Below are 19,742 nucleotides of genomic sequence, written 5' to 3' on the forward strand. Positions count from 1 at the left end.
TTCCTAGGTCAGTGTCATTGCCAGGGTGCTGGTGGCTCTGGGCCTGGTAGGCTGGAAGAGTCTTTCCCTGAGGGTCCACAGCATCCTGCTTCCTGAGAACAGCAATGACTAGGTCCACCAGCGGTGCTTCCTCCAGGGGAAGCTGCAAGACCAGATGTGGAGCCCACAGACAGCCCAGAGTCGGCCGCCCCCACCCAGCTGCGGGATGCCGGGTGGTCCCCTTCCCCTCTGCAAGATGCAGGGATATTATTTTTCACTTCCCTCTCTCCCTTCCCCACTCCTTCCTTCCGTGCTGCCTTCCTCTCCTCCTATTGCTTTCCCTCTGAATTCTGTGTACTTCCTCTCTGAGTGCTTCTCTGCCCCCTTTATGTGCGGGCACACATGCACAAACACCCCATCTCCCAGACCCGGGGAGGGCACCAGCCCCCCGCCAGGCAAGCTGGAGACAGAGTGGAGACCCAGAACATACAGGCTCCTCAGGGCTCAAGCCCGGGGAGGCTCCCACAGGCCTCCAGAGGTCGCAGCCTCTCCCCAGCACGCAGCCTCCTCCCTCCCTGAGGGCACCCCGTCAAGTTCCAGAACAAAGGCTTCCGAAGGCCAGGTCTCCTCCCCTCCCCAGGCCTCACTGGCCATTCCTGCCCACCTCTGCCTTCCGGCTACTCCGGAGACCTGGCTGACGGGAAGACTTGCAGGCTGTGCCAGGCTCTCCGGACCGCCCTGCTGGCTGTCGACGTCCTGCTGCACAGACCGTGGGTGTGGTGTTAGAGGGGAGGGGCCCCAGAGCCAAGACAACAAAACTACCCCCCCCCGGGGGGGGGCCCCAGGGTGGCTCAGTGGGTTAAAGCCTCTGCCTTCGGCTCAGGTCATGATCCCAGGACTCTGCACATCAGACTCTCTGCTCGGCAGGGAGCCTGCTTCCACCTCTCTCTGCCTGCCTCTGCCTACTTGTGATCTCTCTCTGTGTCAAATAAATAAATAAAATATTTAAAAAAAAAAAAAAAACAAAACCTCCCCCGGGGCTCCTCGCAGGGTCTCTTGAGGTTTCCTGCCTGTCCTGCCTCTCCTTCAAGATCTGGAGCATGTGGCCCAGAACCCTCCCACCACCACAGGACTGCAGGTGAAGAAGTGACGTGCGGAAAACCCGAGCCACAGCGCAGAGGGTGCGAATGGTCTGACCTCCCTCACCCACTGCGCCCCCCATCCACACTCCTCCCCCGCCGACCCGGCTTCAGCAAGCCTTCCCTCCCTTCTGTTTTGTGGGGACATCAAAGGTGAGGGATGAGCTATGTAAGCCATCCCTGAGACGGGTCCTTCAAAGGCTTCTCTTTTGAGACGATCACTCTGGTGTATAGAAAAGATGCCGCTGGGGAGACACCACGGTCTTGGGTAAGTGATAAAGCCTGCGGGTCTGAGTCAAGTCCAGAAATTACCACCACCTCTCTGCATCCCAACAGCGTGAGGAAAGGGGATCCAGGAGCACAGCACTGGTTACTAGGATCTAGGAGAATAGCGTTTGGTCTCCTGGGAATTCTGACAGCGGGCTCCATGGGGTACGTGGGAACATCCAGGAGGGTGGACCACGCTTCTCCCAGGCGTGTGGCATGACGGGACGCAGCCTGTGACAGGTGGGAGAAGGTGCCACATGGAGAGACTCCATCTTCAAGGCACCTGGCTGGCTCCGCTGGTGGAGCGCACAATTGTCAATCTCGGGGCTGTAGGTTCGAGCTCCACATGAGGTGTAGAGAGGACTCAAAAAATAAAATCTCGGGGCGCCTGGGTGGCTCAGTGGGTTAAGCTGCTGCCTTCGGCTCAGGTCATGATCTCAGGATCCTGGGATCGAGTCCCGCATCGGGATCTCTGCTCAGCAGGGAGCCTGCTTCCCTCTCTCTCTCTGCCTGCCTATCTGTCTACTGTGAACTCTCTCTGTCAAATAAATAAATAAAATCTTCAAAAAAAAAAATAAAATAAAATTATAAAAAAAAAAAATAAATAAAAAAAAAAAAAAAAATAAAATCTCAAAAAAAGGAAAAGAGAGAGACCCCCACCTTCACCCTTCGAGATCTTAGAGCAGCACGAGAACACACGCTAATGCCACCATGTAAGGATTAGTCGCACTTTACAGTTGGGAAAAGTGACACTGGAACAGTGAGGCGGCTTGCCCCGGGTCACGTGGCTTGTTACCGGATTCAGTCTCAGGTCTACACAACTCTTAACCACAGCACGGGCCTCTGGCAGGGAGGGACGCTTGCCCGCTTCCCTCCAACGCCTGCGTTCAGCAGTAGAGCTGGGGGCCCAAGATTTACCCCCAGAGCTGGGAGAGAGGTATGATGCTAATTTCCATCAGAACTAATAGAAGAAAGAGCCTTTTTTTTTTTTTTTTTTTTTTGTAATTAGAAGAGAATTCAACCTTCACAGCCAAAGAGTCTAATATCTCAGATTATGTAACAAAAGACAGAGAAAAAGCAAATAGATGTAATTAGGGAAGGGAAGAAACAATTTGGATTCCTGGCCGCAGAAGGCAGGAGGGGCGGATCTGACGCGATTCCAGATGGAAATAGCTCTCAGGTCACCGTCCCGGTCAAAGCCATCACTTGTAGCGAACCCGTGTGTTCCAGCTCTGCACATTGTATATTGCATCTTCTAAGAACGCCCAGTGACAGGCTACTCGTGGGCCCATTCCACAGATGGAAGACTGAGGTTCACAGAAGCGACGGGTCTTGCCAATCTCTGCAAAATGGATTCCAGCCCTCAGCACCCACCCATCCAGCAGGAGCCTGCTGTACGCCAGGCACACGCCAGCAACGCCAGAGGGACTCAGAAGAGCAGAGATGATCCGGGACCCCAACCTGCACCTGTCTCACACCACATCCACTCCCTTCAGAGTAGAAACTCAGTCGCTATTTGTTGAATGAATGGATTCCTTCCAGGTGTTCCTATCATGGCTATTTCTTGATTGCCGGCAAGAGTTCCTGGCCAAGGTCAGCCAGGATGACACATTCCACATCCCACGCAGCCATCAGCTCCTGGTGCCCCAGAGGTGGCGTCCCCCCCACCTTGCCCCTGCCCCCAGTGGCCTGCATTAGACAGCCCACGAAAGGTGTCAGCTAATGGAGTATTGATTTTTTTTTTTTTTAAGAAGCAAAAATTGCAGGTGTTACAGCAATCGATAGCCAGGGAGAGGGAGTGAAGAGAGAGCCCCTTGAGCTCCTCCAGCACGTTCCCCCAGCTCCGACAACCCCCTGCACCCCTGCCTCCAGCTGAGGTCCTGGGAACACCATGGAGGAAGAGGCACGAAGGGTAGCCTGTGCGGATGGTGTGCAAGTGGAGTCCCACTCTGTCCTACAGGTGAGGAAACCCACACGGGAAGGGGCTGGACACTTGCCCTATGTTACATGGCCACTGAGTGACACTGTGGGGACCTACGATTATAACTACATAACCTGGACTGGGCCCAGGGCAAGCCCCAGTGCACAGGTTCTCTGGAGAGCTTAACAAGCATATCTTGTCCATGAGGCTCTTTTTTTTTTTTTTTAAAGATTTTATTTACTGATGTGGCAGAGAGAGACACAGCAAGAGAGGCAACACAAGCAGGGGGAGTGGGAGAGGGAGAAGCAGACTCCCCACTGAACAGGGAGCCTGATGCAGGGCTCAATCCCAGGACCCTGGGATCATCACCTGAGCCAAAAGCAGACACTTAATGACTGAGCCACCCAGGAGCCCCTATGAGGCTGTTTCTTTTTTTTTCTTCTTCTTTTTTTTAATATTTCATTTATTTATTTGACAGAGATCACAACTAGGCAGAGAGGCAGGTAGAGAGAGAGAGAGAGGAGGAAGCAGGCTCCCCGCCAAGCAGAGAGCCCTATGTGGGGCTCGATCCCAGGACCCTAAGATCATGACCCGAGCTGAAGGCAGAGGCTTAACCCACTGAGCCACCCAGATGCCCCTATGAGGCTGTTTCTAACGAAGACCAGAAGCATGGCCAGATTGGAGCCCTGCAGGCAAACAGGCAAGAGGAGAAACCTGGAGGAGTGAGCACATACTCACCGAACAGGTTATTTATTGACTGCCTACTGTATGCAAGGCACAGGACGTTCATATGCCAGGCACAGGTGGTGTACTGGGGAGACAAGAATAAGCAGAAAGAAACACACTCCTTGCTTTCGCAGAGCTCATGACACAGTGGGGGACACCAGTGACGCAAAGGATCACAAGAATGAATCTAAAATCCCAACCATTATTCGGCTCAGAGAGGAGATGTACAGAACTGTTAGAGCAGGATACAAAGGAAACAGACCTGGTCTGGGTTAGGATTAGGAAAAGATTGATAAGGTTGAAGAAATGATGTTTGAAATGAGACCTTAAGGATACAGTGGAATGAACTGGGCCAAAGAGCATGTGGTACAAAGGCAAGAGCTTATGCAAAGGTCCTGAGGAAGGCAGGGGCAAGGATTTGCAAAAAGGCCAGGATAGTTGGAATTCAGGGCACAAAGAAGAAGCCAGGCATAGCCTGAGGCTGGAGAGGTAGGCAGAGGGGAGGCCTTGCAGGCTCTTTGAAGAAATTTTGCCTTTATCCCAAGAGAAAGGAGAGTCCATTGAACTGTCGTAAACCAGGGGGTGGGGTGGGAATTTCCATGATCCCGAGATCGGGCTGCTGGGTTGAGAATGGAGCCAGTGGCACGCAGAGCAGAGAGAGCACCAGTAGATATGCCTACGCTGGGGCTCCCGGAGCCTTGCGCCACCGTCTCTGGGCCCACCTGGTCTGGCCAAGCTGCAGGGGGCGCCAGCCACAGCCTACCTCAAGGATGCATGGAGATGATGTGTGCTCTGTTCCCTGCCCAAGGAGAGCCACGCATCCCAGACGTAGAGAGACCACACCTGGCGCAACCCTCCATGGATGGGAGATGGGAACAGACAGAGTACGGTAGATACCCTTGCCTGCACCCCTGTCCTCTGGTGAGTCAGTTCTAACATCTGTTCTAAGTTCTTCCAGAATCCCAGCTAGGTAAGGCCCGTGCCTGCAGCCTTTCACCAGCTCCAAGACCCTGTCCCCGTCACTTTCCCAACAACCCACCTGTGCCCACGCCCCACTTTTGGCAATATTCAAACCCAGTCAGACCGTGGTGGGAGAACAGGTGAAAATCTACGGGACTTGAAGCAAAATACCAGCAAAGCAGGGGTTCACTGGTGTGGCTGACTCACCCATTCACCCACTCATGACCTCACCTTCTGGCTCATTCATCCCTCATTCATCCTCACCTACTCGCCCCTCCCGCCATTCCTGGGTGAAGGTACAACCTTCACGCATGTGAAGGCAGAACCCCTGGGGTGAAGGCAGAACCCCTGGAAGGTGAGAGAAACTCTGCTGGCCTGGTTTCTATTTTTGGCACTGAAGGAGCATTCCCCTTCTGCATAGGGTGTGAACGTGCAGTCACACCTCCATTTTTGAGCAGAAAGAATCCTATTCCACTTCTGAGACAACAGAAGTCCATTAAAGAGACTTTGAGAGAGGGGCCTAAAAGCCCAGATTTCCCAGCGGGGGGCGGGGGGGTGGTGTCACTGTTCAGGAGAGACCCAGGGATCTGGAGGCAAGTCTCAGCCCTGCATAGACTATCTAACCTCAATTAAATAATCAAGCACAGCCTCATTCCACAGGACAGACCTTTCCTTGTGAGCATGAGACTGCATTTCCTACTTCAAGTCCATTGTTCACCTCATCTCAACTCTGAAATGTCTTGAAAATCTGAAAAGACATCTTGGAGAGATCAGAAAATCATTTTGTTTCTCAGGTCACAGGTTTTTATCTATAAGCCTGCAAGCTTTAGGATACAGTAAGACTACATTCGCTGTGTCCACCCTACCTAACGTCTTCTACCTCCTCCACTCCCAAAGTTCAAAGAGTTGCATTTATTGAGTACCTACTATGTGCTAAATGTTTGATGTCAATGAATCGATGTATCTTCAAAAACAGCCTTATGAGGGCCATGCTATCACCACCACCCCCACTCTGAAATGAGAAAACTGAGACCCAGGCTAGTTGTATACGTCATCTGGTCAACACAGGTGGAAGTTGGCAGTTGAACTCGGAGCCCAAGATCATAGCTGCGGCACTGAAGGACCTCCCTCCTTTTCTCACTCCAAGCCTTTGGGGCCTTAAAGGGAATTATCAGCAAGGGCCATTTGTACTGGAACCAAAAACAGTGGGTAAGGTTCTGTCCTGGGGGGCATCAGGAACCCAGAACTGGAAACCAGACCAAGGGAGTTTACCATATGACTGGGGGCAAGTCAGCAGATCCTCTAATCGCCCGCAGAACCAGCAGGTTCTCCAGACTGCAGCCCTTCCGACCCATGCATCCTCCCCCGCTTCTTCTCTGTTCCTTCCCCTCAGGCTGCAGAAACCCCTGACTGCCTCAAGCTCCCCATGCTTTGAAACTTGGTGCTTCTGTCCCAGTGGTGCCTGTCTCCTTCAAAGTCACTCCCTATTCTTTAGCTGAGCTCATTTTTTCAAACCTCTGCTTAGGTGTCACTGTCAAGAACTATCATTGAGCATCATGAGGAGGTCTGATTTTAAAAGAGATTTGGGGGGTCCCTGGGTGGCTCTGTCGGTTAAGCATCTGCCTTTGGCTCAGCTCAGGATCCCGGGGTCCTGGGATGGAGCCCCACATGGGGCTCTGTGCTCAGCAGGGAACTTGCTTCTCCCTCTGCCTCTGCCCTCCTCCCTGCTCACGCTGTCTCTTTCAAATAAATGAATAAAATCTTAAAAAAATAATAATAAAACAGAATTGGAAGTGCACATGGACAAAAAGAAAACCAGCACATCTTGGACCTCCACAAATTTGGCCAACAACCCTTGTGAGGCACACTCTGCTTTGCATTATCTATCGCCAAGAAGCAAACCACTCCAAAACTTAATGGCATCAAACAACAGTATTTCTTTCTTTCACTCACAAATACAGAATCTGTGTAGGGTTCAGGGGGAACAGGCAGCCCAATTAAGGGCAGGACCAGCCCCCTTGACTGGCAAGTGTGGGCTGCCTCTCTGCTGGGACCTGGGCCAGGGCAGGGGTGGGGAGCTGGGCACATCCATTCCTCCTCACCTGGGCCTCTCCCTATGATGTCTGGGCTTTCTCCCAGCCTAGTGGCTGGTTTCCAGGAATCAGTACATATATTCCAAGAATATATGCATAGCATTTTTATGACCCAAAGTCATATACCATCACTTCTCCCATACTCCGTTGGTCAAGACAGCCTCAAGGCCATTCCAGGTTCACAAGGAGGGACCGAGACTCCTGATGGGGCTGGCAAGGTTCTAACACATGCGTGAGCCAGGGAACACTGTTGCAGCCATGTCTGGGAAATACAGCCGGCCGCAATTTGCATAATGGCTTTCCTGTGATTTCCAGTTAATTGCTTTACAATGTCTAGTTATTTCTCCACACCTCTCGGATAGGAATCAGTACCGTGAAAGGAATAAATCCCAAGTCACCCAGGGCATCCAACACACAATGCTGAACTTCCCGATGGTGCTGGGTCCCAAGGAATATCAAAGGATGTGACAAAGCCTCAGGCAAGATAAGATCAAACACCGGTACTCCTGCCTTTTTTGTTTTGTGGGTTGCCATGGTGATGGGAAGGGCAGAAATGAGGAGACGAGACATTATCATAATATTGGAGCTTAGAAAATCTATGTCAATTTACACACACACCTGCCCAAAGCAGGTAGAACTGGGTAATTGCCAGAAGTGGGTAATTGCCAGCACTGAGTATTTGAGATTTAAAAAAAAAAAAAAGAAGAAAAGAAAGAAAAAAGAAATCAATTAAATCTTTTAAGATTCTGCAGGCTGAAAGGCCTACCTTGGGACCCCAAAGAGACAAAGCTGCTGGGACGGTAGGTCACCTCCTCCAGGAAGTCTTCCCTTGTCCTCCAGAGGAGGCTATGTTCAGCCTTTTCTTGGTTTCAGACAGAAAACTAGCATGTCTTGGACCTCACTGACCAATGTATCAGGCTAGAATCCAAAACCGTGTTTCTCCTTCCATTGTAGTTATTTTTGTTGTTGTATCACACGTAAGCTTTTAGGTTTCAACTGTCACTTCGTTTTTTCATTTTTTCATATTTATCTAACAGAAGGCTTGCAAATACGTATGTAACTACATTTGAATTGCCCACTTTTTACATGTATTTTAACACACACACACAGCCCAAGAGGTAAAAAAATCAACTAATGCTTTTAAAACACTATTTTTACACTGATCATTCATCATTTGTGATGTTGGCTTTCCATTTATAATAAAGCTGTCAAGTTCTCCGCTTAAAATGCAATGAATATATGAATTTAATTCATATATATTATCTATGTTATAAAATCCACATATTATCTATGTTATAAAAATAGAGTACTTTGTATAAATCACATTCATGTATTTGTTGCATTTTTAAACAGGTTAATTCAGGAAATAAGAAAACACGGCCATCGTCACGACTGCACAGGTGGTACCTGAAGGACTCAAGTCTGGGGAACACAGGGAAGCTTGGTTCTCAAACTTGGCTTCCTGAATTCTAATTTCTGGCCACAGGAGCCACATCCCATCATCGGACAGGATGTTTCAAAGGCAGCTGGCACTGGCTTGGGGCGAGAAGAGGTAGGGAGGGAGCAGGGCGGAGGGAGCTGCACCCTCACCAGATTCCAGGCAAGTTCTAGTGCCTTGGAGCCAGCAGCCCGCCTGTCAGGGTCCTTGCTCTCAGTTACTAAGCTGGGAGCAGACGGGGAGCGATCATATGGATCAAGACGGGATATTACAGAGAAGGCAGTTTAACGAGCAGTGGTTTGAATTAAGACCAGTTCTAACGTCTTCTTTTGTTTTCCACCAACTTTCATAGAAATTGCCAGGAATGATGTGTTAATTCTGTTCCCTAGCGGGTCTCTGATAGGGTGAAGGATGAATTTTAAATTGTTTGATCAGAATTAGCAACATTAGTCACTGCAAATAGCCTTTTAATTTCCACAGAGTTGCCAAGGGGAGCAGAAATAGAAACGGCGAGGAAGGTTCCAGCAGGCAGATGTGCTGGTGGTAGATGAGGCCGTGTGACTTTGCCGCTGGGAGGTTCCGGGGCGGGGAAGGGGGCTGTCTCCAGGGGCCCCCACTGGATCTGAGCCCCCACTTTTGACTCTGCAAATGTTGGAAGGGTTGCTCTCCTAGCAGCTCTAGGGTCTGAGGGGGATGCCCTTGGGCCCCACGGAAGCTGCGGTGGGGCCACCCCTCCTGATGGGAGACCAAAAGCCTCCTCCCTGGCTCAGACCCCACCTCCCCAGGCTGTCACAGGCATCCGCACCAGAACCTCCTAGAGAACAGTCCCTTCTCCCACAGCAGCACCAAGAGAGACCTTTCCAACAACATTCTCTGCTTCAAACTCTCCAAACAGCTTCCCCTTGCACTTAGACTACAAACCAACTTCTTGGTTTGGCCCACAGGTCCCCACCCACCTCCATGCCCCAACTCCAGCCACCCCCGCTCCTTCTAGAACAGCCCAGGTCATTTTTGCTGGAGAGATTTTTCACTGCAGAATAACGCTTCCCTGGCTTCCCCTGGGCAGCTCCTTCTCCTATTAGGCTCAGCTTGAAAGCCACAACTTCCTAGAGGCCACCCCCCCCCGCCCCCCGGCCAGCCCACCTGGAGGACAGTCCCCTTCATTCCCATCCGCCTCCATGACTCCTCATTTACTTCCCAGAACTTTCCAGCATGCCTCTGCCTTTCTGGGGGTGGCTGGCTTGCGCAAGAGTTCAGTCACTGTTTTGCTATATTTGTTTTGTTCGTCTGTCTCGTCCCACTAAACAGCGTCATGCCTGGTGCCTTAGGACAGCATCAGGTGCATAGAAATCCTCAGGCAACAGCCGTGAAATGAACAAGGAAATGAACGAATGAGCAGCCCCGTTCTCGCAGGCAAACGGCTTCTATGGCGGGGGGGCAGGGGCTCCTTCCTCCACGCCTGGGCCTCCCTGGCTCCAGCGTCCCTTGCCCCACTATGGACCCAGCCTCCACCCCAGCCAGGGCCGCTGCTAAACCTCCCAGTGTGCCCAGGACAGCCCCCACACCAGAGAATGACCCAAACCCAGGTGACCAGAGTGCCAAGACGGAGATCCCATGATTTGTATCATAAAGAAAGTGCTGCTGAGACATGATCTGAAGACCGGCTTTTTTTTTTTGGTGGGGACGTGTACATTTTGAAGCCTGCAGATTATGAAAACAGGACCAGCCTGTTATTGAAAAGAATCAGTACACAAGTAGATACGGAGAGCTACTGATTCTATCTAAAACACACCTGCATCTTGAATTTAAGCACTGCTGTCCATCTCCACCACCTCCAGCCCAGCCCCGCCACCAACACCCCATACCTGGTCTGTAGGACGCATGCCCAGCTGCCCTCCTCCAACCCATGTGATATCTGGTAGCCAGAGCAGTCTTTTAAAAGCATAGCTCTGGTCAAGACACTCCACCTGCTTAAAACCCTTCAGTGTACTATGCCATCCTACTTACAATAAAATCTAAAAATCCCACAAGGCACTGTGTAAGCCTTCCCTGCCTCCCCTTTCCTGCTTCATTCTAAGTCCTGTTTCCCCCACTCACTGCTTTTTATCCACTACTAGAACCAATTCATGTCTTCCCAGCCCCAGGGCCTTTGCATGTGCTGCCTCCCTTTCCCCAGTATTCCCATGACTGACTACATCTCACCCTCCAGGTATACCTTCAATTTCCCTTCATAAAAGAGCCTTTCCTGACACTGCCCCCGCCCCTTGCAAGAGCAGCTTCCCACCCACACCCAACTCTAACACAGTGCACGTTATCCTAAAGGGTGCTTATTAATCATTGGTTTTCTGTGTTTATTCGCTTGTTTTTGACTGTCTCTGGCATTAGACTCTGTCTCCCCCTGTATTCCCCTAGCCCAACACTGGCCATTTCACACACGGTGTCCCAGAGCCCCCCCCCACCCCCCATGCCATGTGAGGCGGCAGTCTCCTCCCTACACTGTTGATGAGAACAGCGAGCCCTGGAGAGGCAAGGAAGTTAGTTGTTCAGCGCCCATGGCAGAGCCAGGATTCATCCCCTTTGTCCCCAAAAGCCCAAACCTCTTCTTAAAGGTTCTGTTAGCAAAGGAAGACAATTCTGTACGAGGCCAGACCCAGTGCACCTTCACTTTGAACCTCTCTCTTATCATCTACAGAGTCAAAAGTAATTCAGTCCTAGCTCTTCGAGGCAGTATCTGGGTATGTAATGCTGGCCTCAGCGAGGAGGGGGAGGTGGCTATCAGAAATGTCATCATTTTTCTCCTTTTCCCAGAAAGAGTAGCCTCAGCAAAGCCATTCTACGCAGCAGCCACAGCTGCTGACAGCTACAAACCACGGCAGTTTCCAGCGCTCTCCAAAACGGCAGCATCAGTCTTGGGCCCTGTCAGACGTACCTGCTGCTTCCAAAGCCACCTTGCTCACAAGAGCCAAGACACCGCAGTGGCCCCCAGGTCCCTGCCAGGCGGCGAGGCGGGGCGGGAGGGGGCCTTCAGAAGAAAGCCCACCCGGCCCCTCACAGAGCCCACTGGTTGGAAGGGCTCGACCCATAACCCAGGTGCTCACCCCAAACCTATCACCTCTGCCTTATGCTTATTTATTTGGCTCTCGGTCTAGTATCCCTGTCTCCAGAATGTAAACTCCAGAGCAACAGGGATCCGTGTCTACAGTACAAGAGGAGCCCCAGCAAATATTTTCGGAACGATCCAGACGAAGAGTCCCAGGGTGCCACCATTATATATCCAAGAACAAGAGGGTCCATTCAAAATTATCCACCTGTCCCACCCAACTGGAAAGTCAAGTAGAGAGATCGTTCTGTGAACACAGCTTTCCCAGGAGCAGTGGAGACATGCCAGGTAGGGGACACTGTTGGTGGATATGAGATCACCTACATCAGGACCCTGGTTCCTACTATCCCCACCTATGGCCTGGGCAGTTTGAGCAAGACCCCTACCTTCTCTGGGCCTGTAAAATGGATATGGTAGACAGAATGACAGCCGCCAAGGGGTCCACATCCTCATCCCCACAACCTGTGAATACATTACCCCAGATGGCCTAAGAGGCTGTGTGGTTAAGATTAAGTTAAGGGTCTTGAGATGGGAGAGTATCCCGGATTACCTGCTGGCCCGGGGAAATCACAGCATTCTTAGGAGGTGGCGGGAGGGTAAGAGTCAGAGAAGCAAGAGGCTGAGGTCAGAGACAAAAGAGCTTGAGGCTTGAACACTGCTGGCTTTGAAGATGGAGGAAGGGGTCACAGGTCAAGGAGTGCAGGTGGCCTCTAGAAGCAGGGAAAGGGGAAGAGACAGATTCTCCCTCTTGAACTTCCAGAAGAAATGCAGCCCAACTGACACCTCGATCCCAGTCCAGGGAGACATTCGAGACTTCTCGCCTCCAGAGCTATAAAATAATAAATTTGTGTTGTTCAGGCCACCAAGTATGTGACTTTCATCACCAAAGCTATAGAAAGCTAAGATGATGGACATAAATAATGGTACCTGCCTCATGGTGGTGTTGGAGAATTAAATGGTATTAATGAGCACAGAGAGCTTAGCACATTACCTGGCACATAGTAGGTGCTCAGTTAGGGTAAGTCAGCAGTATCCCACTGAGGCCCTGCCTTCCCCCGCCTTCTGCTGCCACCCATCAGGGACGATGCCATTCTCCAAGGATGTTGATACTTACTTTCCCTCCAACTACGTCCTGCAGTTAATTCACTTAAATAAACACCAGGGCTTTGAAGTCAAGCAAGCTGGGGTTAAGGTCTGGCTCTGCTACTTTCTCCTAGCACAACTGTGGGTCACTTTCTTGACCTTTCTCAGACTCAACACACCTCCCAAAAGGCATTGCTGTGAGGCCAAGAGGAATCATGCCACGAAGTGCTCAGCATCCTGCAAACAGTACTGTTACTATTACTATCAATAACAATGGCAAAGCTCACGGCTGCGCTTCAAAAGAAGGAGCTGTGCTAGAAGGTAGTGAGTCCGTATCACTAGAAGGAGCCAATCTCCATCCTGATAATGACTCATCCCCGAAGACCACACAGTAGATGGTGGGGGGACAGACGGATATAAAAGTAAGAGTAGAACAGACAAGGGAGAGGGGATTATCTTCTGAACCAGCCCCCCATCTTATACAGGGCTGATCTGAGGCCCACAGTGGAGAAGTGGAGCCCCAGCCAAGTTCTTTGTGTCCTCCTAACTTCCTGAACTGTGAGCGGCCTTTGTTCCCTGCGCAACCCCCCACAACTGCATCCAGAGCCAACTGTCTCCTATTAATATTAATGCGGTGTGGGGCGCCTGGGTGGCTCAGTGGGTTAAGCCGCTGCCTTCGGCTCAGGTCATGATCTCGGAGTCCTGGGATCGAGTCCCGCATCAGGCTCTCTGCTCAGCGGAGAGCCTGCTTCCCTCTCTCTCTCTCTGCCTGCCTCTCCATCTACTTGTGATTTCTCTCTGTCAAATAAATTAAAAAAAAAAAAAATCTTTAATAATGCGGTGGAAAATTAAACCAGGCTCACGCACGCCACTTTCCAGGCTGCAACCACTGGGCTGTGCCGAGCATTTTTTTATCATCAACTGCCATTGGCTTAAGACAGATTACAAAGTCCTGAATTAAGGGAAAAGGTGACATCTCCCTAGTCTGAGGTGAGAGAAGGACACAGATCACATACAGAGAAAGCTCCGGAGCCACAGCCAAGAGGACTATGCTTTCCCCTGATAGAGCTGTCTGCATTCTATATCCTCACCCCAGACCCTCCCCTCTCGACTTCCAGGGAGACTCATCATAGCATCATCATCCTCACCACCATCATCCTCACCATCATCATCACCACCACCATCACCATAATTATCACCATCATCACCACCATCATCATCGCCATCACCTCCACTACCATTACCATGATTACCACATTCTCTACCATCTCCATCACCATCACCGTCATCACCACCAGTATCATCACCATAACCATCACCATCATCTTCACCACCACCATCATCACCATCAACATCACCATTACCACCTTCTCCACCATTTCCATGATCTCCATCATCACAAGCATCGACACCATAATCATCATAATCACCACCATCACCATCAACATCACTATTATCACCAGCATTACCATCAATACCATCATCACCACCATCACCATCATCACCACCATCACCATCATCACCATCACCACCAACTCCATCATCACCACCATCTCCATCACCACCACCACCATCACCACCACCACCACCACCACCATCAGCAGCAGCATCGCCATCATCATCACCATCATCATCACCCAGCCTCTCCCTCAAAGGGAGAGGTTGTGACAAGGTCATAAGCACTGTGAGACCCCCAGCAAGGAATTGGGAGTACAGGGAGTAAAGGAGAGGCCCCATGGAGAGTTGCAGGCTCACCCGAGTGGAGAGCCAATAACCAGCACTGGCGTGAGCAGAGAATCACAACCGACCACATTCTTTTGGAGTCATTTGATGAGCACTATGCTGGGGGTATGGAGTCCAGAATTCAGGTCCTGGCTTGGCTCTAAACTTGTGACCTTAAGGCAGAGGTTCTCCACCCTGGCACTATTGAAATTTTGGCTGTGGGGACCGTCCTGTTTACCTTAGGATACTTAGCAGCACCCCCTGGCCTCTCCCCAATAGCATCCCTCATCCTCCACCCAGGGTGACAAGCACAGTTTCTCCGGACACTGCCAGATATCCCAGGGAGTGGGTGCAAAATCACCCCTGCGGGATTCTAAGGGTTAAGAACCTTCAGGAAACAAGTCACTCACTGTGTTCACTTCAACAGCACATATAATAAGTCACTTACTTAACCTTTCAGTCCTGGCTCTTCATCTGTTAAATGGCATTCAGAGCTTGTGTCCCCCCAGCAGCCTGCCTGAATTTTAATCAGGCCTCCACCAATTAATTGCTACTTGCATGTCCTTTGTCTGTCCCTCTACACCTTGGTCTCCTCCTCTATACAACAGAGGCAATAATCACGCCTACTGCCTAGAGGCACTGTGAGAATTCAGTAAATGATGCATGGAGAGTGCTTAGCACATGATAAGAGCGCCATAAAAGCTATCATGCTCTTAGGACTACGCGACGACTCGCAGACAGCGCAAGGATTGATGGGAACGAACGTGCTGATGCTTCAGATCTAGGTCTCTCTGCCCTTTCTCTGGTGCTCAGCCAAACCTTCCATGGGAAAGTTCCCAGGGAACCATGGCAGGGCAGACAGAACCTCTGGAGTTCACCTCCATGCGCTGGGCAGAGAAAGCCTCGGATTCCCGGAGTCCCGCTGCCAGCAGCATTCCCAGCCTCAGCTCCAGGCCTAGGAGAAAGACGTGGCAAACAATTCAAGGGTTTGAATACCCTTCTGCCTGTTCATTACTACTGTCATGGCGCCTTTGGCCAGGGTGCTATGCTTTTTAACCAGAGACCTGACAGCTACCCAGTCTGGGCCCAGGAAAGAGAGGTGCCATGTTGGACATCACACGGACAATGATTTCAAGAAGGGAAAGATACAGAGAGAGAGAGAAAGAGAGAGAGAGATAGAGGGAGAGAGCGCGCGCACTGACACTCTGGAACATGGGAGTAATTATACATAGGTTAAAAAAAAAAGATGCTGCCTTCCTCTTGGTCTCAAGGAAGTACGTCCGGCCTCTGATACGGATGGATTCAAGAGAAAGGATGTGGTTTTATACTCAAAAGAAGGGCTCGGTATTAATCATGCCTTTTTTTTTCTTCTGTATTCTTGATGCTTTGACATCTTGGAGGCTTGCTGGTTTAGAAGGCACCGATCCTCCTAGGGTTAGCTGGTTCCTAAAGGTAGCAAACGGGTCGCCTTCAAGCACACATTCCACAGGCAAACCAGCCAGTCCAGCGCCCACCCCCAAGCACCTCCTTATTTCAGACTCACACTCTCCCTCCTGGCCACCATCTCTGGCCCGAATCACTCCAGGACCGGGTACTACACACCTAGGGACAGTCCCTATGTCCCAGAGCCCACTGACACTAGTCCAGCCAGCCAGCCCCAAGGCTGCTTCCCCTGCCTCACCGAAACAGGTTCTAGTCCAGTTACGTGGCTTTGGACAGGCATCTGTTACACTGTCCCGATGTCTCGGTCTACAAAATAGAACAGTCCCGCCCGTTGGTGAGGCAGTAAGGTTTCTTTGTGGGTTTTTTTGTTTTTGTTTTTTTTGTTTTTTAGATTTTATTTATTTATTTGACAGAGAGAGATCACAAGTAGGCAGAGAGGCAGGCAGACAGAAGTGGGGGGAAGCAGGCTCCCTGCTGAGGAGAGAGCCCGATGCGGGGCTCGATCCCAGGACCCCAAGATCATGACCTGAGCTGAAGGCAGAGGTTTAACCGCTGAGCCAACCAGGTGCCCCAAGGCAGTAAGGTTTAAAATGGGTGTAATATGCTCTGCACTGTGCCTGGCACATGGGGTGGGCAATTCTCCAGGTCCAGACTAAGGAGAAGGGGGAGTGCGGGACGTGAGGAGGCATGGGGGGAAGTGATGGGCCTCCGAGGCAGGGGCTGCTGACCAGCAAGAAAGAGACATCGGGGAGGAGCCCTGGGATACCCCGAATCTGTGACAAAGAGGGGTCCTCCCTGTGAGCCCCCATTCTGAGACCGTGGCCAACCCCCCCTCCCCAAATGAAAGAAGGAGCCCCGGGCCCAACATTAGGATGTGGAAAGCGGGGGGTAATTTACAAACACCCCCCACCACACACACACACACAATCACCTAGAAAAGTCCTAACGTCCCACAATATCACCTCTCTGGTCTCCATTTTCTCATCCCTGGAATGAACCATAAAATATGCAACTGCTTACATCACTGAGATGCTGTGGGTCCCAGAGACAACAGGTGCAAAATCAATGTCTTAGTCAACTGCCAAGTGCCGTACAGAGGAGGGGGTATGCTGGCGCCTTGTTATGGAGCATTCTGCCTTCCCCAGGCGATTCTCAGGTTTTGACAGTTCCAGACACTCGCCTCAACTCCCCAAAATTCAACTGTCTTTTATGTGCACTGTCTCAGACCCATAAACGCTGCAGAAACCATCTGCCCACGCTTGGCATTCATCTGCTTTCAGACCATACCGCAAGCCCATTTTTATGAATTAGGTCCTTCTGACACCTGGAATGTTCATCAACCAGCCACCTAAAAATGGTACAAAGGCATCAGCCACAGCTTAATCATGTGGCACCTAGCAGATGTCCGGAAATATTGGATTAACCAGCCCAAGTCCCAGACATGTCTCATAATCCATAGATTCCTTGGCTTGGCAAAATCCAAAGAGAAAATCTCTGTTTAAAAAAGAAAAAACAACAATCAGGGACACTTGGGTGGCTCAGTGGGCTAAAGCCTCTGCCTTCAGCTCAGGTCATGATCTCGGGGTCCTGGGATCGAGCCCCGCATCGGGCTCCCTACCCAGCAGGGAGCCTGCTTCCCCCCTCTCCCTCTGCCTGCCTCTCTGCCTACTTGTGATCTCTGTCAAATAAATAAATAAAATCTTAAATAAATAAATAAATAAATAATCAGGGGCACCTGGGTGGCTCAGTCCATGACGCATCTGCCTTCGGCTTGGGTCGTGATCGCAGGGTCTGGGATTGAGCCCCACATTGGGCTCCCTGCTAACCCTAACCCCTGCCCTTTACTGCTCCCCCTGCTGTGTTCTCTCGCTCTGTCAAGTAAATAAATAAAATCTTTTTTTAAAAATTTTAAATAAAAAAAATTTTTTTTTTAAATCAGTGCAAAACCAACCCAAGAATTCCTGCTTTTGAAACAGGAGGGCCACAAACATCTCCCTGTGCTTACAAACTAGAATGGCAACATGGAGAGCAGAGCAGAAAGAAAACCTATAAAATAAACGTCTTTCCTTCCAAGCGTCCGCGCAGGTGCACGTAGGCACAGACAAATGAAAACACGCCCCCAAGGTATGGAGAGGGGCACCCTGGGGAAAAACAAAATTCTTTGAGCTCCCAGAGTTATTGTAGATGTAATTTAGGTGAGTGAAGAGGCGGTCATACTTTGTGGAGTGCCTGGGGAGGCTCACTTGGTTGATTTAGGACTTCCGGCCTCCAAAACTGTGCAACAGCACAGTTCAGGGTTTTTTAAACTATTCGATGTATGCTACTTTGTTAGGGAAGCCACGAGAAACAGATCTATTTCACAGCACAAGAAGTCAGGACTTCTGGTCTTCCCGACTTGGCTCATGCTGTTCCCTCCACCCAGAGAGCTCATTTCTCCCTTAATCCACCCCCTAAAATTCTACTTAACTTTTTAAGGTACAACTTAGATGTCACTTTGCCCAGGAAACCTTCTGTGACTCCCCCCAGCGCCACGCCTCTTGGGCAATTCCATGGCACCATCACCGGTCCCGAGGCGGGACAACTGTGTGTTCTCAATTTATAGTCACTGTTCCCTGCTCTGAGCTCACGGAGGCTGGGGAACTCAGCTGTTCGTATTGGTGTCCCAGGGACCCGCAAAGGACTGCTCATCACCAGAATTCAGTTACATTCTTGATTAAATAGCTTGTCTTAGCTGTAACTAGAATTTTTTTTTCCCTCTTGTAAAGGAGGGATCTGAAGCAAATATGACAAAATGTTGACATCTGTTAACTCCAGAGGGTGGGCACGCGGGTGTCATATTATTTCCTGTGCTTTTCTGAAGATTTGAAATACTGCATAACGAAAACATTCTCAACCTTAAAAACAGAAGGTAGTGGGCTATCTTGGGACACGACCAGTCCGCCGGAGCCTGGTTTCTATTGGAAAGGGCATTTCTAGTTCAAAACACGGCCTTGCACACCATTTTAGAACTCAGCCCACCGTGTCTAGGACGAGGAATATTATTGCTTGAGTACCTTCTCAGCACTCCTTCATGGCAGTAGGTCTGGTTTTCATGGTTACGGCAAACCTATGAGATTATAGGATTGCTTCCTCTGAACTGGGACTTGCCCAAGGTCGTACAGCTCATACATGGTGGGCCTGGGACTGAAACGGAGTCTGCGTTGTTCCAAATCTAAGTCACAGGAGCAGGAATTACAGTTTTCACGATGTCCCAGGCATACATCAGCTTACTTCAGTCACACAACAGCCCTGTGAGACAGGTCCTGCTCTTATCATCATCCCATTTAGGCGGATGAAGGACATAAGGACACAGAGAGGAAGAGAAGCTTCCCGGTGGCACAGCCAGCCTGCGGTGGGGCTGGGATTCGAACTTGTGCAGACGTGTTCCCAAGCCTGTGCTCCCCTGCCCTCTGGGGTTCTCCTACCATGGAGAACAGGCTGCTGCTCCTCCAGTAAGGGCCCCCAAAAGCAGAGATGATGCCCCCCAGCCCCTAGGGGGGTCTCTGGAGGTCACCACATCCTAGGTTCTGCCTCCCAACCCAAGAGGAACAGCCAAGCATGCAGCTACCCTGGGGAGAAGGACACAGACGGGACTCTACCCAGGTGGGTACTGACACAGGGAAACCACCCAGCAACGAGCTCTCAGCCCTTCTTATACGCTCACAGTCGCACATTTCCAGAATGCAGAGGGAAGAGAAGGGACTACCCCAGATCCTTCCCACCTTCCTGCCCGCTTCCTGCCTGCCTTTCCACGTCTTCTCCCCGTGCATCTCACAGAGGGCGCTGTGCTAGGTTTCACTTCTCCCAACCTCACATCTAAGCGCGGCAACCT

This window comes from Mustela putorius, unplaced genomic scaffold (assembly GCF_011764305.1).
Source record: "Mustela putorius furo isolate JIRA1106 unplaced genomic scaffold, ASM1176430v1.1 tig00004007_pilon_pilon_pilon, whole genome shotgun sequence".
Classification (NCBI taxonomy): domain Eukaryota; kingdom Metazoa; phylum Chordata; class Mammalia; order Carnivora; family Mustelidae; genus Mustela; species Mustela putorius.